Source organism: Pempheris klunzingeri, chromosome 20, assembly GCF_042242105.1.
Source record: "Pempheris klunzingeri isolate RE-2024b chromosome 20, fPemKlu1.hap1, whole genome shotgun sequence".
In the NCBI taxonomy this organism is placed as follows: Eukaryota; Metazoa; Chordata; class Actinopteri; order Acropomatiformes; family Pempheridae; genus Pempheris; species Pempheris klunzingeri.
The window spans coordinates 5,915,642-5,930,272 of record NC_092031.1 but is presented as its reverse complement, the minus strand read 5'-3'; positions in this window follow the sequence as shown (position 1 = coordinate 5,930,272).

Here is a 14,631-nt window from a genome sequence, read left to right as displayed (position 1 = left end):
GCGTCTGTGTTGATATAATGAGCAAGCTGTGGATATGAATCATCTCTGTCATTGCAGGTATTACAGTTCTGTGCCCTAGGCAATGTGCCATGATTGATAACTCAGATGATTACACTTTGCCAATGGGAGAGAGAGGAAAAGCAGTAATAGTGAGGGGAGGAAGACAGGAAAGGCAGGGACATAATGACACTAATGATAATTACAGAATTGTTAATACCTGAATCTTCAATGAAGTAGCTCTGCTCTCCTAGACATAGCAAGACATCCTTTAATCCCCCTATGTCATCAAATACATGAAGTCAGTGCTTAATTTCAACACAAAAGTAATGGGATAACTTTGGCTCTCCCTACAGCTGAGTAGTAATTTACTTTCCCCGTGTGTATTTGTTAATAGTAGTTAAATGAAAACATGAAAATGTTGCAGTCGTCACTACCATTACACACAGTCATGTGAATCATTGTGACCATAGAAATATTGATTACAGCCAGTTTACAGCTCCATTGCCTACATCCGCTTGAAAGCTGGGATTTTAAAAGTGATCCATTTAATCTGTTGCTACAGCTGCTGAATAAAACTTTGGAGGTATTGAAAGAGATCCTTGCATCATTTAAGCTGTAAACAACAACTTTGAAAGATTACTTTTCTCTGAATTTCACTGCGTCATGTTGACAGCCCCATCCAACATCTGGCCCTATAGCAGCTTGCTAATTACTGGACAGGGGCCTCGCTGTCCCAAACCAGACCTGACAGTGTTCAGTGGCACATCACATGACGTGTACCGTCACAGCAGCTAAATGAAGTCAGTGAAAACTCCTCCACTGTGTTCCCGGGTGGGCAATCCTCCAAATAGCATGATGGTTAGTCTATCATGTGTACATTGGCCCCTGCGGCTGCTTCAGACATGTTCTGTAAAGGTTGAGCTTGTTCACCCTCAATAAACTAAGCTCATGGAAAAGCATTCACCTTCTGCATGGCTCAGCATGGACAGAGCTGAGTGCTTTGTGTTTGTGGTGGTGTGTCCTTGCCAATGTTTGCGTATATGCCTGTGTGTTTTTGCTCTTTGTGTACATTTCTTGGCGTGTGTGTTTGATCTGTTTTAACTATGAATCAGCTCTGTGAGTATTTACGGACAAGCACCTGCATGTGTTTGCCGTGTTACTACCTGCTTGAGTGTGTCGTTGTGTGAATGACTCATTGCTACCTGATGAGAAAGTCTGTCAGTCACACTCCAACAGTGACGGGCTGATAATCACCTCCCAATTAGCCGTCCGGGGCCAGACAAGCCAACAAACACACACACACACAAACCACTTCTATGGACTTTGGCTACAACTCAGTTTCCAGACAGCTTATTTCCAACTCTGGCATCACCCACCTGTGCGACCTTTGACCTTTGTCTCTTCTTAATTTGTTCTCAATGGGTCAAACCAGCATACTCTGCAGAGGTAGAGGATACAGTGAAGACAGTTTAAGTCTGCAGGTATAATATAACACTAATGGCTTTGCAAAACACCCTCTGCAGTCCGCCTTTTCAGCGAGATTAATCAATAGGACTACTGTGTTAATCCACCCACCTGTTTCAGAGAGGGAGTGGGAGGGATAAAGAGAGTAACTGATGAATAGAAGAAGGGATTTAATTCAAAAATAAAATATAACTTGGATCATTTAATGAGACAAAAATAGATTTCAGTTAAGAGTGAGCTTTATGTTTTTTTTTATATTTTAAACAGAGAGTTGACAGGCTCATCTGTTTGCAGTGAGGGGAGGAGAGGCTTCACAAGAGAGCCAGATAAGTTACTGCTCTCAAAGAAGGAGGATGGAAATGAGAATGGAGGGTGAAGATGAACAGCAGAGGGGGATACGGGCAGTGAAGTGGAGTAATAACTGGATGGATGCAGAGGAGGAAGACTGGGAGAAGAAAAGGCTTATTAAAGAGAGGTGGAGAGGTGAGCCGTGCTGTGTTTGTGCCAGTCTGTGCCACAGTTACTCCGACTGGTCCCTCTGTTTTGGCTGGCAGATGGGTCCTGTCGTGGTGCCGCCTGAAGGATGGCATGTCACGCAGACGCCTTCACCAGAATCAGGCACACACACACACGCACACAATATTCTCTTGCAATTTCCCTTCCTTTCTTGCCGGCATGGCTGCAACGCTGACGGATTGAGAGCAAACAGAGAGGCAGGCAATCAGCTCAGACACCTGAGAGCGCCCTAAGGACCCCCACTCTCACTGGCAGGCGGAGGGGACTGCTGGCTACGCTGCAAAACACCAATTAGCCAATTAGGTGCTCACAAAAAGCTCCATTAAAAGACCAATTAAAGAACCATTACAGAATAATGAGAAGAGTTGTACCTGTTAGGTCTGAACCAACGTGAGCAAACAGAGATACAACACACACAGCACCTGAGAAACGTTGTTTTATTGGACAGCCACATGGTCAGACGTCACGCTCAGCCGCTGATGTTGTGCTGAAAGTGCACACCGACGTGACAGGGGGTCACTGCTTATAATGGAGCTGACCCATGGCATCACTTTTGTTCAAACATATTCCCTTTTTGTTGGATGGCAGGTGAAGATTACAAACCTATGAATCAGAATTGTCTGAAAATACTCCATTAAAGATAAAATGTACCACTTTTGCAGTGGAACACAACCAGGGAATAAAGAGAGGCTGTTTCCTGGCCGTCAGTGATGAAGTGAGCTGCCACTGAATTCCCTCTCCAGTTGTTAAAACACTGTGGGCTTTACAAGGGCAAGGAAAAGAATGGTTTGTAGACTCAAGACTGAAATTGTCGTCTAATCACTTAACTGTGTGATTACTTTCTATTTCTATCCACTGATGTGGCCTCTGTAGACACTTGTGTGTGTCTCTCTGTGTGTGTGTCTGTGTGTGTGTGTGTGTGTGTGTGTGTGTGTGTGCATGTTTGTGTGTGTGTCTGTGAGAGAGTGAGAGTGAGAGTGAGAGAGCCAAAGACGGACAGAGACAAGTGTCCTTCTGCTTGATATCTCAGCCTCCATCAGGGCCAATCAATACAATCCCTCAGAATTACTGTCACAACAGAATGTATTACCCTGTCATCCACAGAATACACTCACACACACAAACACTCACATAACCTCTGCATGCTGCTCATTCCTCCCTCCACACACACTGACATTTATTATGTTTATTAAAGCAAGAACCAAGTGACTACATGGCAAAATGGTCCAAATAGGAGAACAAGACTTCATAATTCTGGTTTGTTACAACGCGGGTCTTATTTTTGTAATTTTGACCATCATGTCTACCGTTAACCATGATTCCTGGGATGAGAGGTCACATGGTCAGACAGCTCACAGATTATCTGAACATATTAAGATGAGACAATGTAAAAACCATGTACAATGCTGGTTGTAGTGATGGACCTACAGCGAGTTTCAGCCCTATCCACTATCTCAATGCATCATTTTTTCTGGCACAGCAGACTGTTGAGAGCAGAAAAGCTTCTATAAACCTACTGTACATCCAGCTCCAAACATCAGACTGACAAGGTAGTGACTAGCTGGTGAAGTTTTTCCCTCAGGAGTTGGTTGGGATCAAACACAGAGATAAAAGAGAGTGACAATCGGACTTGCATTTGCCGATAACATCGTGTTTTTGTAACCTTGACCAAAGTGCTTTTGTTGCTGAACAATTCTGGACTCAAACACTCGAAACACGTCAACTCAAATTGTCGACTTGTTTACGACTTCTCTGATTGTCGGACTGCTGCTTTCTCACCTTGTCTGACTTTGGTGTAGTGATGCCGTCATGTTTCCAGATGTCACCGATTACTCCCGTGAGATAACTGATATAAATGATGCTCAAAATTAAGGAAATAAGGCCCTTGTCATAATAATAAACCAGATTTATCTTTCAAAGACACAGGATAAATGGACAAAAGGCTCTGCTCTGCCAAGAAAGAGCTGGTCGTCACTGTCTGATTGAGCCAATGATTGTGCATGAACTATTAATGATGTTTTATTTTTTTGAATACAGACCATCTCTCTCTCTCTCTCTCTCCTCTTCCCTGCTCTCTCTCCACCTCTCTGTCCTTTTGAATGAGGATCTATCCTCGTTACATGGAGGCAGATTGACTTGGCTGGAAAATAGATACCATGTATCCTTGGGGTCACATTTGTCTTCATAGATACCATGTTGAGACACAGAGAGAGCGGGCGAGAGAAACAGAGTGACAGAGAGACGGTCAATAAGTAATAAATAGAGAGGACAACAAGATGGAAAGAGAGTTAAGGACATGGGAAGAACGAAACAGACGGAGAAATAGGACACAAAAGGACAAAAGAAAATGGAGGGAAAGTGAAAACCGGCGAGATGAAAAATGATCTTCAGAATTTGGCTGGCTGTTTTGGGCATCTGGGATGGGAGGATGACATGAAGGAGAGGTGTGAGGTGATTAAAGTATTGTGTTGGCCCCGTGAGGACGACAGCCATCTTTTCTCCTCTCATATTTTCTTCGCCCAGGAAACGCCGTCCCACCCTTTCTCTGGTCTTAATCACATGAGACCGCGATGAAACAGCTGGCCTCAATGTCAGCGCAGGGCTGCTGGTCTGGGATCTGTGGAGCGATCCAGCAAAGAGACAGATGCTGATAACTAATAGCTGTCATTATGGACACAGTACACATACAAGTCTATGTGAGTGTGTGTGTGTGTGTGTGTGTGTGTGTGTGTGAAATAGGTGAAAGTAAAAACTACATGCCGCAGCATACTGTATATGCTTAGTGTTTTACTTATGTTTTTATTTGGTCAAAACTGTGATGATCCATAAAATATTTCTGCGTGATATCGCCACTTATTCTGTTCCCCAATTAAGAAAACCTAGTTCAAAATGATGAATGATATTTGTAACTATGCAAATACCTTAGAAATTCAGAATTGGAGCACTTATCCTCCTGAGTCCAGATAAGGGCAGAATTTTTTGGAGAAATGATATTCAATATTATTGTTATACGGTTGAACATGAAAAATAAAACCCAGGACAGAAAAACGTAAATATGGCTAAGTACAGAGCGAATGTTTAGCGTTAGCTGTTTGCATACATGTATGTCACAAACACGCTGACTTATTCAGCTATATTTTGGCAAAAGATTGAATGTTGTATAAAGCATATTTTTGCCTATTGATTTGATCAACAGTTCATCTTCCCTCATCATCCTTGCACATCCATCACACCCTCACCCTCATCCTAGGAAATGCACAGAATACACAAAAGCTCAGGCACACTCACACTCACACACACACACACAAACATTGTCATCTGTGGATACACAGACAGAGCAAGGTCACTTTGGGCGTTTGTGTGAGCAGCAGTGTTGAATGTTTGGACTGGAAACTGCACTTGATCCCACTTCAAACAACGCACCACACCAAACAGTTGTCATCTGTATTTGGTGAGTGTGTGGCTATTCATTCACTTGTTGTCAGGAGAGCTGCTTTTATTGGCTGAGGACAAACTGGAGCAGTGACCAACAGTGTGTTGTCTTTGTTTACTCGAGGATACTGAAAACAGTGTCTGGTGAGAGATACGGAGAGGAGAGACACGATTTAAGGGAAGAGAGGGAAGGAGGAAGTGAAGACAGAAAATAGAAGGGGCAGCAGGGATAAATACAGCATAAACAGCATAAAGAAAGAGTAAAATCATCCAAATATATTCAGAATCACTCTGACTATGCTGCTACACTTTGATACACACTCCCTATAAAACTCTTTGCAGCATGTGGGAGTTCATTGGGTTCATCAGTAAAAACACATATCGTGATGCACTGAGCTTGCGGTACGCTATGATTAGCATTTTGCGTGCACTCTGTCTCCCTTTTGCAATTTAATTTATCTCAATGAGGCTATTGTAGAGGAAAATGTATGAAAGTATATTACTATACAGTACATATATACGGTCGGGCTGGGAGGGAGAGGGGGAATAAAGGGAGGGGGACTGGGAGGGAAGAATTGAGGAAAGAGGGATGACAGAAAATGAGGATACAGACAGCCACAGATTATTAACCATAATAACTGGTGGGTATATACTGTATGTATCGAGAATGGCTTTATTTACACATGCAAACACATGCATCCCCTCCCTCAACTGTCAACTGTCATGAAGCTATCAGTCATGCTTTGAGGGTAAATACATTTATGGCTTCCCATCTCCATCTGACTGCCTTTTTCTAAATGGAAGTCACCTCGGAGGGACACACCACGGGCGTAACCAAAGATGTTATTTGGCAAACTCCACCAGCCTATTATTACCAAGAGGCACAAACACGAGTGTCATAACCCACAGACAAAACACTGCAGGAAAACCAATTTGATAGAAATGGGGTTCCTTCAATAGAAACTGATGCAGCTCGCTTTCCTGAAAGCACAGCTGGTTTTACTTTATCAGAGACAGAAATACAGGTTTTATCTTTTCCTCATTGTAATTTTGTTGCTGATACCTATGATAAGAAGTAAAATATTTTACCCATGATCAAACTGCACAAGCATTTGACACTTTAAATCTTTGCTGTTACCCAGTAAACTCTCTGGGTTATTTTCGTAGGCCTCTTCTTCAACAAATTATAATACTATCTGATGCAGAATTAAACTGCTTTACCTTTTGCTTTGATTGTAGTTAATGCTGTTTTGTTGCTCCACAACTCCTCCACTCTTCTTTTTAAGAGGGCAAAAATATGCAAAAATATTAAAAAATTTGCTTTGGATGCATTGAATGCATTTGGTGAGAATGTAAGCAGAACTTTTTTTTGTTTGCAAGGAAACTCTTCAAGGCACCTTTAAGTGAAGGATCTGAATACTTCCTCTGCCACAGCACGAGCTGCAGACCTGCAGGCTCTAACACACTCTAGTCCACCTCTGCTGGGAGGAGTAATAATCATGTTTTCAAGAATACAAGGCTTTTAAACCCTTTTCAAAGTCTGTCTGGGATGAATCTCATACTGATGCTACATCCTGAGGTGGTTTAAGCAGCTGGATTGGGACTCATGTCTTGTGCTTCTTGGTCGCTTGGTGTTTTTGATATTGGACAGCTATTAAATCTGCCTACATGTCTGTTAGATATCAGAATAAACACATCTTTGTTGCTCACCTGTTGTAAATTGCTTGTAAACATGCCTGGAAGAGACACATAAGAGCTTCCTCTTACCTCTACAACTTGAAGGCAAACTGTTTAGAATTCCAAACTATTATCACAGAGCATGACCTTTTCTGTCACTTGTGCACCAACCTTTCATTTCTAATTCTGTCAGAAAAAAGTTGTTGCTGAAGGGAAATTTCATTTTCCACAAAGCATCGGGGCAATACTCGTCTCTGCCAGTCACTGACATGTGTCTGTGTATTGCTCCTTTGTGTCAATCAGATTCTCCCAGTAGAACTTTTCTCCAGTTAGGGTTTGGATTTTTTGAGCTTCACTCTTGTCTATGGTTGTATTTATTAATTTATGACACAAAGCTCTCTGTTTTGACTCTTGTGTCTCTGATCAGGCACAGAAAATCCGACCTCATCATCTTCTCTTTCCCTCTTTAACCTGAGAAGTGTTGCTATCAAGTTTTTACTTTTGGCAAATGGGATATATTTTATATGAAAAGCTCTTTTCATTTCAAATATCATTCCACAGATAGGTGTCTGGCTATTGTAGTTCAAGGAGCTGAGTGTGTTACATCTAATTAAAGCAGAAATGCACTTTTCAAATTCAAGGTCAAACATCCCCCTGACTATTAAAATTCACTTTACAACCACTGATAGCGATGCTAATGACCACATGAGAAGGGAGGCTCCTTAATCAGTAGAAATATTCTTCTCATGCATCCCTGTTTCAGGAGACATGGGGCCTCTCTTCATTTGCAGTGTGACGGCTGTGTTGCAGGGGGTGTCCCCGCCGGCTGAGGATGACGGCTGCAGAGAGGCAGTGGAGTGACTGACGACTCAGAGATAGTCCGTCTGTCAGACAGAGTGATGGCTGGGAGACACTCGCTGACAGATCGGGCGAGACGAGAAGAAATAAGAGGAGAGGAGGAGGACGACGAGAAGGGAAGCCTGGCAGCTTTGTCTTTCAATCTGGGGAGATATGGGAGGTGGGGACAGCCGGAAAAACAAATCCAAAAGTGCTTAAGTGGCGGCTGAGTTGCTTGTGGATGATCAGGAGGCACGAACACTTGATGATGTTTTAGAGAGGGATCAAAGAGTGAAAATGTACCCCATTAAGCTCCATTAAGCTTGTATCCATGTGGTGTCGTTCAATGATATCAAAGATCGTCTGCAGCCGGTGTGAAAGCTCTCACCCTGGGCAGGCATAATGAACAGTCTAATCAGACAAGTCTGTAATCAGCTGAGTATCTTAATTAGGCTTGGGGGGGTTGCTGAAGAGCAGTGCTCAGCCTGGCCTCAATCAGTCACTTCTTGCCTGGGAGGGAGAAGATGCATTGATAATACCTTTTGACTAAAGCCTTGAACACAGATGGGTTCTTCCTTAAAGTTGTTTCAACATTATTTGTCACTGATATGCCATTTATTGTCATGGCTTAATTAAAAGAAATGCAGCATTTCTGTGGTTACAATCATGTAAAAGTTGCCTAATGTGGAGTAGGTTGAGTGGTAATGTTTATATGAAAATGAAAGGGTGAAGGTTACCATATTGCCCTATAGGTCATACCTGTGATTTACTGCATAATACTGATTTTACATTCATTCTCAGCTGTATTTAATTCGAATTCCCCATTTATGTTCTGTTCCATATTTTCCCATTCTTCCAAAGCTAATTGTCCAATTTGGTCCAAGCTAAATGTGAACCGTGAAAAAGTTAAATAAATCTGCATATTCTTAACTGCAGAGCAGTCAATCATCTTAGTGTCAGGCAAAGTGTCTCTCAAGGGGTCATGCGTGGTGTTCACTCTCAGGTTTGCCTCCTCCAGGCCTAACATATCCAGGACGAGGAGCAGCACCGAGACATACATTAGCATAAAACCTCCCCTCTCAATCTCTTAGTGTGCCCTCCTCACATTCACTGACAAGTCCTGTTTCCTCCGTGCTGAAACTAATTGGCCTGCTTCAGAACTGAGCTTTTACAGCTCGATTGCATTTCTCTCCTTCAATTTAAATGAAACACAGAGTTTGTTTTGTGGGTTTAGGAGCCTCCAGCTTGAGGTCTAAACTGATGAGTCCATAAGTAACTGTACCAGGGAAGCCTTGATACCCTCTAAAACTTAAATAGGCATAGCCATATAATAAATAAATAGTTTTGGAGGGGAGGGGAGCTATGGGTTCAGTAGTCTGTCCATGGTTCTGGAGAAGAAGCTGTTTCTCAGCCTGTTGGATCGTGTGCGAATGGCTCTGAGCCTGCTTGAGGGGAGAATGGTGAACAGAGGGTCTCTCATGATGTTAAAGGCTCGTTTGTGAGGGAGGCTCAGGTGGGTGTCTTTCAGGTTTGGCAGTGGGGAGCCGACAATCCCGCTGAGCCGTTTTGACTGTCGTCTGCAGGCCCATGCTGTCTGCTGTGGTGCAGCTGGGGCACCAGACCACTGCAGCATGTCAAGATACTCTCAATAGAGCTGCAGAAGAAGTCGATCCGCAGTTTTTAGGGGAGTCTGTTCCACCTCAGGATCCTCAGACAAAAGAGGGCCTTCTTGGCCAGGCAGGGGGCGTTCAGGCTCCAGGACAGGCGCTCAGATATGTTGACTCTCAGGAACTTGAAACTGGTAACCCACTTCACTCCTCCCCATTGATGCACAGTCCAGTGTGGGTTGTTTTTCAGCCTGAAATTGATAATGATTTCTTTAGTTTTTTGTGTTGAGGGTCAAGTAGTTGTCCTTACATCAATTATGTTTGCGGATTTGATTAAGGTGTTGGAGCTGTGGGTGGGAGAGCAATGGTGGGTGAAAAGTGAGTAGAGGAGTGGACTGAGGTCGCAGCCTTAGCGGTGTTCAGGGTGATGGTGGAGTAGGTGTGATTGACCGGCCTTACATGCTGGGAAAAGAGAGATTTGCCCAAGGAATAGTCTGTCAGGAGACTGTAGTCATTTTGAAACAAAGTGATAGCCATGCTTACTAACACTGTCATCACTATTCAGCAGAATGACAACAACACACAGTGTACCGTATATACCCACGGGCTGAGGGAAGCGGTGAGTCAAGACTTTTTTTTTTTATTGAAAGCAGAAAAATTAGATGAAAGCCAAAATTGTAAATGGAGAAAAAACAGGGAAGGTTGAAAAGAATGTTCGAGGACCATTTTGATGTTTTTGTCAAAGTCAGCTCGCTATTTTCATTTCTGTCGAGCTGCTGCTGCCATTTTTTTCTTTTTGTTTGCTTTGTGTGTGACTCGTCTTAAATTCTGCCTCTATCTTTGTCTTTCAGTCCCAGTCTGTAACTGTCTCTTTTCTTGTTTTTCTTTCACCAGCCTCCCACACCATCTCCTCCCCCCACACACACTCACACACAACACTCTTTCCTGTCGTTTTATCATTGATTAAAAGAACGTCCCAGAGGTCTGAGCCATAATCAACTCTTAAAACTGTTCATTAAATCTGCTCACAGAACTCTCTGCACACCTCTAAAGGTTTGGACTAATAAACACACACAAGCATGAAGACAAGTGCACACATCAAAATTAAAAACTATTTCTACAGTGTTACAATGTTTGGAAAATGAACAAACATCATTATATATAAATAAACTATGTAATTTTTCATTTACATTTGCCCTTTTTTGTATTCATGAGAGGGCATATGTTTGGCCTGTAATCATTCATAAGGTTTACACTCTAACACTCCAAGTACTCAGGTCTGAAATACTGCGCACAATCAAGTATGAAGAATTTTGATTGGTTCTTCCACTGTCTGGACATCACTGTCCCCTCCCCTAATTAGCTTCCTGGTGTTTCCTCCCACGGTGATAATCTCCAATCAACCATCTGCCGTGTCATCTCTGTGCGCCACCACTCTGCCCTTCCCTCAGTCCCTTCGCCGCGTTCCCACTTTCCCCCGCTGATAATGTCAAGATGCAATATCCCCTCAAAACAGCCATTAAACATAACGCAGTGTGTGAAATCAAAGTCACAATTAGTCGTGCACTGTCCTCTCTGACACCATCTATGAGCCACAACATCTATGAGCTTGTGTGTGAGTGTGTGTGTGTGTGTGTGTGTGGGGTGGCCCTCCTGTGATGGACGTAATAGGGCAGGACAGATGGCCTCCTCTCCCACCTGCCCGCCACTACATGCACACATTTACATGCTCACACAGACAGACACACACACACACACACACACACTGAAGCACAGCCTCAGTGTTTGGTCGTGGTTGTTGTTGCCTGTTTCAGTGCTAGCCTTATTCTGTCGCTCAGAGCAGCAGGAGAGAGCTACATCTGTGCCGCGTTTGCTTGTGATGTCAGTACAGAAATAGAAGTGAAGGAGCCGGCGTTTGAACCGACCATTCAGCTCTCTGACATCCCTGGGTAAAAATAAGCTGCCTGGTACACGGTGGGCTCTTTTGTGTTTGGTGTTGAGTTTAACATCTGCTTGTCATAACCTGGTACAGCATCATGCTGTGACGGGTCAACCACAGGTGTGCTGGAATTCAGATGAGACTGGATGACATTTCAAGTGACTGTTTTTCGCTGTTCTCACTGCAAGAAGTCGAGTTCAATTTCATTTCCCTGATCATTCTCACATTTGTTGCTTTTGATGGAAATGTTGGCATCTGAGTGTCTCTGTTTGCTGGAATAAAAGGAAGAATCCAAAGAAAAGCACAAGGCTACTACACAGCATTTTGGGTAGGAGCCAACAATAGTAGAACAACATGATGTTGCACTTCTTCATCTAGCTTTAGCATTGTTAGCAAGACAATCATAGACAGCTAAAATAATCCCTGAGGTTCACCTGTTTTTTGTGACAATGTGTTTGAATTAGAAAGAAACCAAACCTCTACAAATGGCATCGTTCTGAGCTACAAAAGAGCCGCAAATACCACAACGACGACTTTGGTGATTAGACTCTATCGATATGAGGCGTCTTCATTAAGAGGTCCACTTGACAAGAGGTGATAGGGCGGGATCTCCTTGGAGTTTAGATGCTGATGGTTGAAATTTTGAGCAGAATATTTGTGAGTGAGTCGAGGACAGAAAAGTTACATCACAAAAGAGACATCTGAATTGTGAATGTGTGGACTAGGGACAGTGTGGGAAAGCAGAGGTGACAATGAAATGTAGAACAAGTGGAAATAGCAGAAATGTATGGCAGACTAAAGAGAAAACATCTTCTTTATTGAAGTTTGTCAAAGATGTATTGTGCCATTCTTGCTTGGTATCACTATTGCTCGCTCCACCTACACAGGAGTCACAGCCTCTGTCATGTATTATTCATGCCGATTCTCTGTCGAATGTATCTTGTCAGAAATCAGTATCTTATGCAGAGGAACGCTGACAGGTTACACATATTTTTTTATAATGATGTTAGTGAGCCGAGATATGTGAATATACTTTTCTGCCTGTGAAAAAAAGAGCATTTGTTCAGTTTTTAATTTTTGCTAAAGTTCTGTCTTTCTTTCATGTCATGAGTTATGCAAAGGTGTTGTCTTGGATGATTTAAAGCACTTGTCACTGTTGTTTAAAAGTCTGTCAGAGCTAGGCAGGCAAATTGAATGAAATGAGCAGTGTTTGTATCAACCTATGTACCCTAAACCTGTGTCAGTTCTATGAAAATGGTGTGTAGATGGCATGAAAGACCATGTACTTTTCCTGAAGTGCCTTGCTCAGTGGAACCATGAGACAGGCTTTTGGTGTCACTATCCCCTGGCTTCGGGTTTGAACTCCTCTCACAAGCTCCCCTCTCCAAGGTCTGTCCAAAAACTCACTTGCACTTGTCAGAGGCATCGATTGGCTAATGCTAATCCTGAATCTCTGCTGATGAGAGCTGCCATCGACCCATCACAGAGGTCCATAAGTGAGAATCTGGACGGCTGCAAAGGCGGCAGAGTGTCAGAGAGGCAAAGAATCAGCAGTCCATCATCTTATCTGCATGACAATCAGTATTTAAAGACAAGACGCAAACCCCTGAGCAGAGACCTATCAAAGTGATTGCACTCGCTGTCCACTGAAATGAAACCCCTCCTGCATGTTCTGTTTGTGTTTGTGTGTGCTGGTTTGTGTCCATGTATGTGTTTGCAGATACTGTGTTTGTCTCTCTCTCTCTGTGTGAAATGATGGCATTATCTGTGTCTCTGTGTTTGCTGTTATATTTTGTGGTTTGTTTGTGTGTCCGTAGTGAATGAGAACGCGTGTGTTGTGAGTCAACAAGGTGGATCATTGTTGTCTATCACTGAAGGATGCCACAGGCTAAGAATAACAAAAGCCACAATAGAGAAATGACGAAAGCAGTAATTAGAATTCACAGCGCCATGAAATCCTAATGCAATTACATGGAGTTGTTTCTGCAGAAAAACAAGAGGATTAAAGTTTAAATGACTCATTTGCAAAGACAAGTAATAAAACAGCCATGCTATCTGGGTTTGAGGGCATATAATGCAAAGTTCATCATACATTATTAATAAGTCTTATATTAAAAGTAATATATGCAGGCTTCCTGTGTCTCCTGGAGTAGAAGTGGAGCTATTGATTAAACACTTCATGTCTGATGCAACACATTTGTGCAAAGAATAAGGCAACAGCTGGAAATTAAAAAAGTATATTTATCCTGCGCTATATGGAAGTGTTCGATGTTAGATAAGTAAGAGACATCTTGAAATTAATAACTGTGCAAAATCCAAAATAAATCAGTGAATTGTAAAATTCTGAAATCTCTGCCTGCCTTCAGCTAGCTCAACAGCTGCCGCAAATGTAGCCAGTTAGCTAGCTACTCTGGATGAGTAATATTCGGTTATTTTTCATGATAACACAGATTTTTAACTTGGCTAATAAACGTAGCCAGTAATATCTATACAAATAAAATAGTATATGAAAAAATAAAATAGTAAAAAACTAAATCCATATATAAAATGATATAAAATGGTTCACACTGACTATTTGGAATGATGCTGAAATGTTAGTGTGCATGTAAATGTAGTCACTGCTGTTTTGATTTGTTTTGACATGAATGAGTCATTTCTGGCTACAACTTTTGCTCGGATAAAGAGAAGGAGGCGCAACTTCGAAAATGAGGTTAAAATCTTTTTCTTTTTTTTTTCCAATCATGTAACAGATGGAATATTTTTTTTAGCCAGATGGTTGAAAGAGTCTTTGAGGATTCTATAAATACCTTCAGAACAGCGGCAAGTGTTATTAAACAACCTTTTTGAAAAGATTGAAGGGTGAATATTTTTTGGAAAACCAGATGCTTAGTGCTGTGACTGAAATGCAAGGGCAATGCATGACAAGCTGGGGCTGAAACCATGTGCACACAAGAAGAGACCGTCAAGTCTGTGTTATCCTGAATTCTGTAGAATTTAACAAGTAATCGTGTTAAAGTGTTGTCTATATAACAGACAGAAACTAAACCAAACATTTACATCTTTTAATGTTCACTAATGCTTCTATTTTCAGATATGTGAAGTCAGTCGTGTGTACATTGTAAATGGCTAAAACCCTTAAAAAGTAGTATTTTGACAGGG